This window comes from Pipistrellus hanaki, assembly GCF_964339955.1.
Source record: "Pipistrellus hanaki genome assembly, chromosome: X".
NCBI classification, from domain to species: Eukaryota; Metazoa; Chordata; class Mammalia; order Chiroptera; family Vespertilionidae; genus Pipistrellus; species Pipistrellus hanaki.
The window spans coordinates 21,737,365-21,752,152 of NC_140524.1; the positions used below are offsets into that span (position 1 = coordinate 21,737,365).

Here is a 14,788-nt window from a genome sequence, read left to right on the forward strand (position 1 = left end):
GATCCATCCACTGAGCCAAACCGGTTTCTACTGAAAGGGGTGATTTTTAAAAGGCCAAGTTGCAAAGAAGAGTGGGCTTCAGAATCCTTGCAAATACAGGTGGAATAATAGGAATAAACTCTCAAAGGCTGGGGGGAAGGAAACTCCTAGAGGTGGTCAGCTATCATTCCAAAATAATGCCCTTAGAATAGCCTAAGTGGAAGTCCTGACTGGGGGACTAAAGCCATTATAAGATACCAAGTCATAGCATTGCCAATGTCAACTGCCCAGAACCAAGTCAGGGGAAGTGAATTTGGTATCTAGGAAGTAAACCTAAGGCAAGTGGTCTCAATTTTGCCTGCATATTAGAATCATCTGCAGAGATTTAAAAACTCTTAATGTCCAGGCTATGCTATAAATGGGTGAAATAAAAATCTCTGGGAAATGAATATATTTTATTTTATTTTATTTTATTATTATTAATACAGTATTTATTTATTTGTCTTCCTTTTGTCAAACCCTGAGCCAACCACTTTCTCCAGGCTGCCAAGGGAGGTATAGGAAAAGGAACATACAGGGCAGACAAGACATGGGAAAAAGAACTATGGGAGGTGGAGACAGCTCCTTCACATGGCGAAGAGGATGAGAAAGGCCACCATCAGGCAGAAGAGCCCCATGGCTTCTGAGAGGGCAAAGCCCAGAATGGCTTAGGAGAGCTGTTGGTTCAGAGAAGGGTTCCTGGCATAACCAATGATGAGGCTCCCAAACACAGTCCCAATTCCAGCCCCAGAGCCTGCCACTCCTACTGTGGCAGCCCCAGCCCCAATGATCTTGGCTGCTATGTCGATGTCCCTTTAAATGGCACTGGTTTGGAAGCTGCGGCTAGAAACAATCGAAGTTAGAGGACATGGGGCTGCCAAGCTGCTGCGGCTCTCATCTGTCAGTGTCTCTGGTCATTTCAGCACCACTGCAGACATTGACCGGCTCAGCTGAGGCGCTCCTGACCAAGGAGGGGGTGGAGACAAACTTGGTGCAGGCACACATTTTCAGGGGATGAGGGGAGCTGCTCCCAATGCAGAGAAGACAGTGAGCAGGAATATTTATTTATTTATTTATTTATTAATATATTTTATTGAGAGAGATAGAGAGCCAGAAACGTCGATGAGAGAGAAACATCGACCAGCTGCCTCCTGCACACCCCCCACTGGGGATGTGCCTGCAACCAACGTACATGCCCCTGACCGGAATCGAACCCGGGACCTTTGAGTCCGCAGACCGACGCTCTACCACTGAGCCAAACTGGTTTCGGCAAGCAGGAATATTTTAAAATGTATTTATTTAAATAAGTAACTTTTCTGATTGATTGATTGATTGATTGGTTTACTTATAGGTATCGGTATTTTTAACTCCCTAGGTATTTTCAACTTATAGCCAAGGTTGAGTGAAAATTATGAATTAAACAACAATAAAGCATTATTAAAATAATAAAATATTCTATTACTTATATAGTCTTGTGTTTTTCCAAATGCTGCATACTTTTATAGCTGGCATGCAATATAGAAAATTACTGTTAGTGTTGGTATTTCATTTTATTTAATTAATTAATTTTTATTACATAAGTTTCACATGTACAACATTATTAATTTGATATCTTATACACTAGAAAATGATCACCCCCAAAAGTCTAGTTATTTTTTTTAGGTAAAATAAATATTTTTATTTTTTATATATATTTTTATTATTTATTATTTATTTTATTATTATTTTTTATTGTTTAAAGTATTACATATTTTTTGTTTTTATTGTTTAAAGTATTAGATATTTTAGAATTACAACAGCATATTGTATAATTATCCCAAACAAACTTACAAACCAATCCTTTGAATGTCTGGCAGCAATTTAAAAACGACATGAAAGGACTTCATCCCTTCCATTGTGCAGAGGGCCCCCTGGGAAGGCACCTGAACATTCTGTATTGGCCGGTCTTGCCTTTTTGGCCAAAAATGACCCTCTTCTCGTGGTCCAGGTGCCCACAACTGTTGCCTGACCTTTCAGTTCATGCTGAGGCTGAAGCACCATGGTGGCTGGTACCATGGATCTCTCTCCCGTCCAGTGTGGGGAGCTGGGCCCTCTCTGGAGACGAAACATGGGTTGCCAAAAATATGACATCAGCACCTGGGCCCCGCCAGCAGGTGAGGGGTTCCCGAGGCAGGTGCTCGGCGTGGAGCCCATGGGGGCATAGGCTACCAAGGAGACAGAACTAAACCTCACATCACCCTGCTTGGCCCCGGAGGATGGCTGGTTAGCCAGATACGGGTAAGATTCCCCAGGGAAGGAACAACCTAAGACAGGCACAGTCACAGAGGGGCCATCAGGAGAGAACTTGGGGGTCAACAGAGGTGGAGCACAGACCCTTACCACCACCACCCCTGCGATGTGGCAGGCACCTGAACCTTCTCCCATTCTGAGGGAGGTCTCCTGCCCCCATGGCTACTTCGCTTCCCATGCACAGCTCAAATTGGGACCCAGGTGACAGACAGAGACTTGGCTGACAGCAGCTGCCCTCTCACTGCAACAAGACTTGTTTGAGAAGTCTTGTGCCTATGGTGTGGGCAAGAGGGTTTTTAATATCTAAATCCAGCCTAGTAGCAGGAATGCTCAGGCCCTTCTCAAGAAGGCAAATAATCAATTCCACTAATACACACATGGTAAATAAGATTGTTGCTAGGGTGTTGAATTTGACAATTGAATAGTAGCCAATTTCTCCTAGGAAATTAATGTGGCTAATGGAAATAAATGAATATTCTAGAAAAACTGATTGTACTGTACAAAAAGCTGTTCCTGAAGTGTTAACAAAAATTCTTATTGGCAGAGCGTCTTATGGTAAAATTGCATAACATGTTATGAACCTACAGCGGTCATAGTTTAGCGCAAATAATTAAAATGTAAAAGCTATCAAGACCACATTATAAAATTTCCAAAAGTATCCTATTATTTAAATTTAAAAAGGGGGTGACAGTGGAAGAATATCATGTAAGGAAAAATATCCTGCAATTATTTACATCTATGTACTTCAGAAAATTAACCTTCATTCGAAACGCTAACAGCAAGATACCCATGAGCATACACACATGGTGTCAAAACAAGCCAGAGGAAAAATCATTTTTTGGTGGGAGGGGGGATGAAAAAGGATCCCAAGTCAAATTTATAGAAAATATCTCTTTATTAACTTTTGGTCGAGAATATGTTTGTATATTTTCAGAAAACAACTCCGAGACCATGTGGAATCCCGTAACAGAGAGGAATAGACAGAAGTGCTCCAGCCATGAAGGCAGAAGAGAAACAATTCAGAGATGGAAGATGCTGACAAGGCCTCACCATACCAGCAGACAGCAGCTGTCTGAAGGATGCCCAGGACCAAACCAGAGATAGTCGGACCTGCATCACCACCATTTGTCCACCAACCAGATCTGAAATACCATGGCTGACATGTACACATAAGGAACTATTTGACATTGAAATTGGGACTCAAAAGAACTGTTGGCCCAGAAAGGAACTCAGTACAGACTTATTCATTTTGCCTCTCAGCATAACCATTATGGCTTGTCTCAGTTTAGGTTCTTAAAAGGGTATTTCTTAGATCACATGATCTCACACATCTAGAGGAAATAATGAACAACATACACTGATGAACAAAAACAGACCCAGAGACAGAGAAGCAGCGATCAGACTCTCAAACCTCAGAGGAAAGTAGGGGAGGGCGGGGGTAAAGGGAAGAGATCAACCAAAAGACTTGTGTGCATGCATTTGGGCCTAGCCAGTGGCCATGGACAACAGGGGGGTGAGGGCATATGTAGGGAAGGGTTTGGGATGGGAATGTGGGGATGAGGACAATTATGTGATACTATAATCAATAAAAAAATAAATAATAATAAAAATAAAGTATTACATATAGTAGTACATATATCTCCTTTTCCCTGCATTGACCTTCCCCCAGCCTCACCCACCCCTCATCCCATTCCCTCAGTATGTTGTTTCCATTGGTGTGTTTATATACATGCATACAAATCCTTTGGTTGATCACTTTCTACCCTCCCCAACACTCCCCATCCTTCCCACTGTAATTTGAGTCTTTTCGGTGCTTTACTACCTCTGTATCTATGTTTTTGTTCATCAGGTTATAATGTTCTTTATTTTCCATAAATGAGTGAAATTGTGTAGTATTTTTTTTCATTGCCTGACTTATTTCACTTAACATAATACACTCCAGGTCCATCAATGCTGTTGCAAATGGTAAGAATTCATTCTTTTTTATAGCAGTGTAGTGTTCCATTGTGTAGATATACTATAGTTTTCTAATCCACTCATCTGCTGATGGGCATTTAGACTGTTTCTAAATCTTAGCTATGACGAATTGTGCTGCTATGAACATAGGGGTGCATATATCCTTTATGATTGGTGTTTCTAGTTTTTTGGGATATATTCCTAAAAGTGGGATTACTGGGTCAAATGGGAGTTCCATTCTTAGTGGGGAGTTTTTTCCCTCCATTTTTTCCCATTTTTTATTAAGGTATTATATGTGTACATATAGGCCCTTTCTCCATGGTTGAAGTCATTATTTATTCTGTCCAGTTGCCTTCACTGTCTGACTGTTAAGATGTCAAACAATAAATATTATATTTTTGAGGATATTAATTAATTTATTCACCCAACAACTCTTTATAGAGGGCATAATAAGTTTCAGGTGCTGATGAGAGATGACTGAATCAGCTAAGCAGAGGGTGGGGATGGGGGGGTGTCCCAGTCTTCTGGGGAAGATGATTCCAATAGGGATCAAGGATTGAAACCTTGCATAAGAAGAGTTCTTAGAGGTGATGAATCCTTTTATTAAATTTTATTTTATTTGCATCATTTATCCTCCTATACCCTCTCCCACCTCCATCCACACTCTCCTCTCCACACAGTCACCACACTGTTGTCTGTGTCCATGAATTCTTTCTCTTATTTTTCCTTTATTGTTCAATCCCCTAACACCCCCAGTCTCTCCCCCCCTCTCACTAGAGAGCTGTTCTCTATGAGTCTGTCTCTATTTTGCTTGTTAGTTCAGTTTGTTCCTTAGATTCCAGATATGAGTGAAATCATATGTCTTTCTCTGACTGGCTTATTTCACTTAGCACAATGTTCACCCAAAACACTAATTCAAAAGAACATATGCACCCTACATTCATTGCAGTGTTATTTACAACTAAAGGCCTGGTGCATGATATTTGTGCACTGGGAAGGGGCATGTCCCTCACCCTGGCCTGAACCCTCTCCAATCTGGAACCCCTTAGGCAATCAGGCTTAAACTGGCAGTCGGACATCCCTCTCAAAATCTGGGACTGCTGGCTCCTAACCATTCACCTGCCTACCTGCCTGATTGTCCCTAACCACTCTGCCTGCCTGTCTGCCTGCCTGATCACCCCCTAACTGCTCCCCTGAAGGCTAGATCACTCCCAACTGCATTATCCTGCAGGCCTGGTCACCCCTAACTACCCTCCCTGCTGGCCATCTTGTGACGATGTGGGGGCTGCCATCTTGTTGCAGCCATCTTGTGATGACATGGGGCGGCCATCTTGTAACAATGTGGGGGCAGCCATCCTGTGGTGACCATTTTGTGATGATGTAGAGATGGCCATCTTTGTGAGGGCGTGAGGGTCAATTTGCATATTACCTCTTTATTATATAGGATACCCAAGATTTGGAAACAGCCCATCAGTAGATGAGTGGATAAAATAGGTATGGTACACTTACATGATGGGTTACTAAAAAGATAAAATTTTACCCTTTGTGACATGGATGGACCTGGGGGTGCTGAATCTTAAAGAATGAGTAGAAGCTCCCTAAGGGAAGAGACCTGGGTAGGAGGATCCAGGCAGAAGAGACAGGGAAGAAAAACATGTTTCTGCAGGATACCATGTGCAGATCAGTGTGGCTGGCGTATTTAGTGTGAGGAAGGGAGGGACAAGAGATGCAGATAAACAGGTATAAGGGGGCTGATGATGGACCTCTGGGCCATTAAGAAGCTTAAACTGTATCCTAGGAGCAATAGGAAGCCACTAAAAAGCAGTGTTTCTCCGTTTTGGCTTCATATTGAAATCACCTGGAAAGATTTAACATTATTGATTCCTGGATCCCACCCCAGAAATTCTGACTTAATAGGTCTTGGGTGCAACCTGAGCATCAGGATATTTTAAATCTGTCTTGGTGATTCTAATGCATAGCCAGAATTGAGAGCCACTGCTTTAAAGGACTTCATGATGTTGTCAGATGCCTGTTTTAGAAATCTCTTTCTGACAGCAAGTAGAGGAGCAGTCAGAGGCAAGAGCCGATTAAGAGACTATTGCAATATTCAAATGAGAGATGACATAGGACTGATCAAAACAGTAGTACTAGGACTGGACAGCTACGGACAGTTTTGAGAGATCCTTAGGATGTTAAATTGCAAGACTTGGGTGATTGATTAAACATGTGAACTAAGGAAAAGGGAGGAATCAAGAATGACGCCAAAAGAATTTTGACCATCATATATTACTTGTGGGGTGGTAAATTGGCATATTAATTTTGGAAAATTGTTTAGCTGTTCCTCAAAATCTTAAACCCGCCATAGGCCCACAGTCCCTCCCCCCAGGCAGCCCACCCCTGATTGCACCCCCCACCCCAGTAGGGAGCAGGGCTGAGCGGCCAACAGCCTGCAGTCCTTCCCCCTGGCCAGCCTATCCCTTATTACATCCCCCACCGCAATAGGGAGTGGGACTGGTGAGCCAACTTTCTGCAGCACCTCCCCACAGCTGGCCATGCCCCAATATGCCCCCTCCACCTTGATCAGGGACAGGGCCCGCCAGCCAACCACCCATGGCCCCTCCCCCAGGCCACTGGCCCCTAATCGGCATTCCCCACCCCCACCCCATTTGGGGGTGGGACCAGTCAGCCCACCACCCACATCCCCTTCCCATGGCCAGTCTTGCTCCCAATCAGCCTCCCAACACCCCACTGGTCAATTGCCTGCAGCCCCTTCCCCCAGCTGGCCTGGTCCTGATTGGGGGCCCTGATTGGGCCCTGATCCAGGCAGGATGGCTGGCCAACCTCCCGCCATCTCCTCCTCCTGACAGGCCCAGCCCTGATCTGCCCAAATTGGGGCCAGAATGGCTGGACTCCATCCATGAATGAATTCATGCACTGGGCCTCTAGTACTATTATTTAATTCTTTATCCACATTCTCGGTATCAGCCCTTGTTTTGCAGATATGGGTAAGATGAATTTTGTCCAATGATAAATTCTCTATAATTTTTAAATTCTCTTTAACAAGGTAATTTCTTCAATAAAAACATTTTAAAACTATATTTCATTGATTTCAGATAGTGAGAGGGAAAGAGAGAAATAGAAACATCAATGATAAGAGAGAACTTTTCATCAGCTGCCCCCTGCACTTCCCACACTTGGGATTGAGCCCACAACCCAGGCATGTGTCCTGACTGGGAATTGCACTGTGACCTCTTGGTTCATAGGTCGATACTCAACCATTGAGCCACACTGGCTGGGCTCATTAAAAACACTTCTTAATTCTTTTGTTTTTTCTGCTACAAAATTCACTTATTTTCAGCCAGATAAAATTTTTCAATTGCATACATGGATACATATTGTAACTTCCTTTATTGATAAATGTCCTGTTAACAAAAGCCATTTCTAATTATTAAAATGCATACCAAACATCTCGTCTCTTAAAATACAACTTAATTAATTTGCCCTGGCCAGTTCTGCTTAGTGGATAGAGCATTGGCTTTCAGACTGAAGGGTCCCAGGTTTGATTCAGGTCAAGGACACATACCCGGGTTGCAGGCTTGATTCCCAGTGTGGGACATGCAGGAGGCAGCCAATTGACGATTCCCTTTCTTCATTGATGTTTCTTTCTCTCTCCCTCTCCCTTCCTCTCTGAAATCAATAAAAATATATTTTTAAAAATATGACTTAATTAAACTGCTGATGTATACTAATAAGCTATAATCTGGTCATTGACATGAGTGTCATGTGATTTTTCACTGATGAGTCTACTCTAGAGCAATATTGACATATTACCTCTCAATGACATTGCGTTTAACATGAACATTTTAAAATTCTATTTTACAAGTCCTGGTCCCTCTGGCAGTTTCCTCCTTATCTTTAGAAAGACAGAGGTCACCTCACTAGGGCAAAATTTGTTCCTCTATCCTCTGTAGCCCTGTGATTTCTACAATACTCTTAGAGACAAGAGGAAGAGGTATTGTCTCTGAAAGATTGAAAAATGAGCTATCAGAGTGTACTCTTCACACCTTGCCAAAGTTATCTGCTTCATGTATTGAGAGTGATATTAAGACCTAATGTTTATTAAGTGTTTACTATTTTACTGATATAAGCATTTACTCATTTAGTCCTCATAATAACCTTATAAGTTAAGTACTGCTATCATTCCCATTTAAAAGATGGGGGACCAGTTTGGCTCAGTGGATAGGGCGTGGGCCTGTGGACTGAAAGGTCCCGGATTCAATTCCGGTCAAGGGCATGTACCTTGGTTGCGGGCACATCCCCAGTAGGGAGTGTTCAAGAGGCAGCTGATTGATGATTCTCTCTCATCGATGTTTCTAACTCTCTATCCCTCTCTCTTCCTCTCTGTAAAAAATCAATAAAATATATTAAAAAAATAAAAAATAAATAAAAGATGGGGAACATGAAGCAAAGAGAAATAATTTGCCTGGCACTGTCTATAGAGAGTGGTTGGATGCTAGGAGCACTTGGCCTCAATCATTACTCTATTTACATCTCAGTAAGCAGTACAGGGCAGTGTGGTGCAATAGTCATGGGAATGGATTTGAAATCAGGCCGTCAAGTCCAAGCTCTGTAACCTAACAGCCAACTCTATATCATATAGCACCTCATGCAATCCATCTGAGCCTCATTTTCCTAATCTAAATAATGGGGGTATTAATATTTGGTCTGCATTTCTCACAGGTTTGTTGTGATAACCAAATGAGATGTGTACTAAGTGAATGTTTAAAACATCAAGCTCTGTGAAAATGCAAATAGGTGGTATTATTGTTTTCACAGAACCTCACTTGGAAGTTGACACAGAATAAGAGCTCAGTACTGCTGATTGAAGGAACACACATATCCTGTTCCTTGCTCTATTGTGACAATAACTGCACTTTATTATAATTCTGTGACTGGGAGTCTGTCTTCCCCACCATATTGAGTTTGTCAAGAACACTGACCAGAGCTTGTCCCATCTGTCTCCACCCCACCTAGTTCAGTACCTGGCATTGGAAGGGCACTTTATATGTGCTACTAGTTTGTGATAGTAATCATGGTAGTAGCAAGAGGAAGAGGAGCCCCAGCAGCAGCACTTTGAATGAGTCACTTTTTCAGCGGCTGTAGCACCAGCCTGTGGCCAGCAGAGAGCAGCAGAGACTCCCCATCCCCTACCCCAAGCATAGACCTCTCTCCATGCACGCCCCCGTATCCGGGCCAGGTTTCCTTTTATCTCTAACTTTGCACAGCTTTTGGCCTCTCTCCAAAGAAGTGGAAATCACACTCAGTTAGACTAAAATGTTTCCCCGAACCTAAGCAGTTTGCAAATTTTGGCCTGAAACTAGGGCAACAGGAGCAATTTTAGTCACCAAGGCCATTCCCAATGTTAACTAAGCCAAAGCATCCATGAGGTTGAAACTCCCTACAGAAGGACTGAACTTACCACTTCCATCACACAAAGCTCAATGAATTTGACAAATTTGAGAACTGGAGACTTCTACTTTTTTTTAAAGTAGTGTTTTTAAAGGTCCTATCTACATATTATTCTGATGTTCTACAATTAAGTAGAAAATCAAATGAAAGATCCACAAGTCCAGGTTGAGAATCATTCAAGTGATTAAATAGATGGTAATTATTTTAGCTAGCAATGGGAAGAAGGGCCCAGCTTATTGGTAGAGTGGCCTTCTCTGCTTGTACTGATGGGCCAACCTTATTATTTTTCCATTTGATGCCAAAAGGCTGCTGAAACTAATGGCCTCTTAAGAGAAATCAAAAGCTTTCTATTTATTTATATGGCTTTTACAAGGTTCCATTTTAATATCCCTTAATTATTCTACAGCAGAATGAAGTCAGACAAAATCAGGCTTGAATCTTGGCTCTACAATTTACCAGCTACCCCAGGGACTGGCCACTTACTTCACTACTCCAAGCTTTAATTTTCTTATCTATAAAATAGCAACACAAATCCTTATCTTTAAGGGTTATTGTGAAGATTCAATGAGATGATGCATCTAAAGCACTTAGGCCAGAGCTTGACACATGATGAGTGCTCAGTAAATCATAGTCTTTATTACTCAAATATTGTAAGAATTCTAAACATACAAGCAATTAGGAATTCACCTTGAGCATAGTCAATGGCAATGATAAGATATTCAAAACAAGCCCTGTTAAAGAAATGGGGCTTTAGAGCAAGCATGTCAAATTCGTGGCTGGCCATGAGTTTGCTTGCTTAAGACAGTGGTTCTCAACCTTTCTAATGTCGCGACCCTTTAATACAATTCCTCATGTTGTGGTGACCCCCAACCATAAAATTATCTTCATTGCTACTTCATAACTGTAATTTTGCTACTGTTACAAAATTACTAGTCACCCTAAGTCACTTTACATGTATTTTTTACATATAAAAATTTTTACATATAAAATTTACATGAGAACCGTTAGCAGGTGACCCTGCGAGCGGTTCTCAACAGAACTGCTGCTGTAGAGCCTAAGACCATCGGAAAACACAGATATTTACATTACTATTCATTAACAGTAGCAAAATTAGTTATGAAGTAGCAAGAAAAATAATTTTATGGTTGGGGGTCACTACAAGATGAGGAACTGTATTAAAGGGTCGCGGCATTAGAAAGGTTGAGAACCACTGCTTTAGAGGGATGAGGTAATTGTCTAAAGTTAGAATATACTAGAGATTGACCTTAAGCCCTGTCTGAGGCCAAAGGCCCTGCTTCTAATCACAAGATCTAAGCCTCCCCTGTCAACTTTGTCTGAAGGGACAATCTATTTTTCCCTCCGACCTTAGATCACTCAGAGTACTAGTGTAAGAAAATGCCTTGTGCCCCCTTGAAAGTCTGTCACTGAGTCCACTGCTCTAACTGAAGCTGGCTCCCAGGAAGCCAAGTTATTTGTCTAAGTTCACAGATTTGGCTGAGCAAGGAAACCTGGAGAAAGAGTGGCAAATATAGTATTCCATAGCCTTGTACTTCTTGAACATAGAGTATAATTAATATTCTATACATTCAACCATTCATAAAAATGGCACTGGGGTGCAGTAATGATCAGGGCAGACATAGCTCACAGTCTAGTGGGAAAGACAGATGATGAAATAGTCCATTGGGATAAACATGTGTGACCAGCACTATGATAGGGGAAGCCCAAGGAGCCAGGGGAGTTTAGAAGAAGGCAGCTAATCCAGGAATGATCCATACAGTTTATTTGTTACATTTGTTGGCCAAAAGTAATATCAATTTACTGAATGAGATTTCCCTGTGCAAAGCACTGTAGTAGACAGAGATGGGTATTGCCCTTCTGAAAGTTACCTCTTTTTTTTTAAGTAGGTGGCAATTATGCTTTTTCGGTTTATTTAGAATTATCAACTTCATCAGCTTCAGGTAACAAGTTGCAATAATTAAGTCTGAAGAACTCATTGGTTGGATTTTTGTCTGGTTAAAACATCTGTTGATTGTTCTTTTTGTCTCACAAAATGTGTTGGCTCATGAGCAAGAAAGTGTACTCGAATTTCTGGAACCTCCTGGCATGGTTATATGTATGGTATTAGCTAATGGAGTCTTGAAAGACCTACCTTCAATTTTTGAGGATGAAATCAAACTCGACGTCAGTGATATGAGCAGACATGTTAACACTGAGGTTTGTTCCACCTACCATGGTGCAGAACCCTTGGGTGGTATGTATTAAATTTGCTTTGATGGGATGTTGACACAAACTCCTACCTAAGCTTTTTGAGAAATGTTTAAATGGTGTGCTTATTATTGATTCCAGAATGTTCCTCGTGGCACCTCTTAAGTATACAGTTTCCTACACTCTTACAGTGGTTTGGAAGGCATTGCTAGTTCTTTCTGATACATCCTGTTTACTTGTTTCCATGTACTTCTTTTGCTATTTCTGCCCATATGTCTACTGAAAGTTCCATCCTGGAGCTTCCAACCTTGCATTTCCTAAGACTTTGAGTCTGTAATAGGATCCTGGCCTTATATACCTTAAATATAAGAAAATAGTCATGATGTTGATTTTCCAATGAAAGGCAACAGTGCTACCTGCTAGGTCTTTGTGGGTCATTTGGAAAAAACAACAGTAACTAGCTCAAACTGTGACTGTGATTCTGAATTTCCACTCTGGGTGGAGTTCGGCCATACTACTTGGTAGGTTATCTAGATATTGTTGTCAGAGGAAATTCTTTCAGCCTTCTGGGAATTTTGCCCTTTGCTAATGAATTTAACAGGTTCTGGAGTAACTCTGCAAAGCTTACTCCCTTTGAAAGGCTTTAACAGACACCTTGACCAGAATGACTGTGCTGAACCAGAGTTTTCAGCTCCAGGCCATGAAAGTTATCCCAATTTGCACTTCTTCCAGTTATCTTAAATTCTCTGTTGTTCTCTGAGCAAGTCAAAGAATGTCTTTTGTAACAGGAGGACTTCAGTAATTCAGTCCTCATGTAACTTTGGAGTCAGTCCCATTAGGACTAGAGTTGAAACTTCACTAAATCCTCGCTGTGACACTAGACATGTGACTTAACCCCTCTGAACCTACATTTATCATTGGTAAAATGACAATAATAATAGTACCTCCTATATAGTGTTACTGTGAAGGTTAATGAGATAATACATGCAAAGTGATCTAGGGAGACTAGCTTTCCTGGTTTGCCTGGGAATGAGGGGTTTCATGGGACACTGGACTTTCAGTGCTAAAACCAGGGCAGTCCTGGGCAAACCTGGATGGTTAGTCACCACATAAGAGTATGAGGTAGATGTTTCCTTTCTTTGTTATCACTAAATAGCCACCATCTTCAGGTTAGGGGACTCTCTCTTGACAAATATCTCATCTACAACCCCTGTCTGATCCAGGCAATCTATTGTACATACATGAAAGTCAGGAATTGAGAGCGTCAAACTGTTAAGTGCTATAAGTGTTTAAATTATTATTACTCCTTATGTATGTCACATTCTAATAATGGCAGGTTCAATAGAATACAGAGCCATTAAAAAAGTTTCAATATTTATTGAGTCCCTACTCTGTGAAAGATACTATATGCTAAGCATCAGGGGAAGAATAATGTGCTGGGGAAAACTGAATAATAAAATTATAACTTCTCTTTTGATAAACTTATTTTTAATAAGTTTTTATTGATTTCAAAGATGAAGGGAGGGGTGAGAGATAGAAACATCAATGATAAGAATCATTGATTGGCTGCCTCCTGCACGCCCCCTACTGGGGATCGAGCCTGCAACCCAGGCATGTGCCCTGACCAGGAATAGAACCCTGACCTCCCGGTTCATAGTTCGATGCTAAACCATTGAGGCAAGCCAGCTGGGCTTGAAGGTAAATAACTTTGAAAGAAAATGTACTGGGTAATTAAAAAAAAAAAAACTAATCTAGGAAACATGTAACACACTGGAAAAACTGTTCTTGAGACAGGAGGATTACTGCATTATTACCCAAGTCAATGATTCACACACACAAGATCTGTGGTCAATAAATATATAGCAGATGGAAGAAAAATTATCTAAGAGTCATTGATGTTGATAAGTATTATGTTGGAGAGAAAAGAGCTCTAAGGTCACATATCTTCAGCACTGGCTCTACTCCTGGCTATGTGACCTTAGCAGACCATCTATCAACTCTGACTCTCAGTATCCACATGGACTATGTGAAGATAATAATACCAATCCCAGGGTCATTGGAAACTTTGCATGAGACCACGGATGTGAAAGAATTTAGAATTAAAAATAGTGTAATCCAGCTCAGTGGTTGAGCTTTGACCTATGAACCAAGAGATCATGGTTTGATTCCCTGTCAGGGCACATACCCCAGTACAGGCCAAGCAGGAGGAAGCCAATCAATGATCCTCTCTTATCATTGATATTTGTGTGTGTGTGTGTGTGTGAGGTTTTTTGTTTGTTTTTTAAGATTTTTACATATTGAGCTTTTTAATAAAGCGGGGCACATCTTTATGCTTTTTAAATTTATCTTTATTGTTGAAAAGATTACAGATGCCTCCCCTTTTTCCATTGACCCCCTGCACCCACCCCTCCTAGGCCTTTAACAGTATTGTCCGTGTCCACGGCCTATGCATATATGCATATAAGTTCCCCCATTAATCTCCCACCATACTCCCAACCCCTCTCTGAAATTCGTCAGTCTGTTCCATGTTTCTATGTCTCTGGATCTATTTTGTTCATCAGTTTCTATTTTTCTTTCCCTCTCTGAAATAAAAAAAAAAAAACACATATATTTTTAAAAAGAATAAATAAAAAACATATTTTTTTAAAAAAATAAATCACATTGGTGAGGATGTGGAGAAAAAGAAACCCTTTTGCATTGCTGGTGAGAATGCAGACTGGTGCAGCCACTGTGGAGAATAGTATGGAGTTTCCTCAAAAAACTAAAAATGGAATTTCCGTTTGACCCTGTGATCCCACTTCTAGGAATATATGCCAAGAAGCTAGAGACACCAATCAGAAAGGATATATGC

The 14,788-nt window shown here is 41.2% G+C and overlaps 1 pseudogene across 1 annotated transcript; it reads right to left on the bottom strand.

Moving 5' to 3' along the window:
- Nucleotides 1–353: 353 nt before the first annotated feature.
- LOC311615597 (ATP synthase F(0) complex subunit C2, mitochondrial-like) lies at nt 354–1,051 on the bottom strand (annotated as a pseudogene). Its single transcript has one exon. The product of its transcript is annotated as an ATP synthase F(0) complex subunit C2, mitochondrial-like (transcript).
- Nucleotides 1,052–14,788: the final 13,737 nt, after the last annotated feature.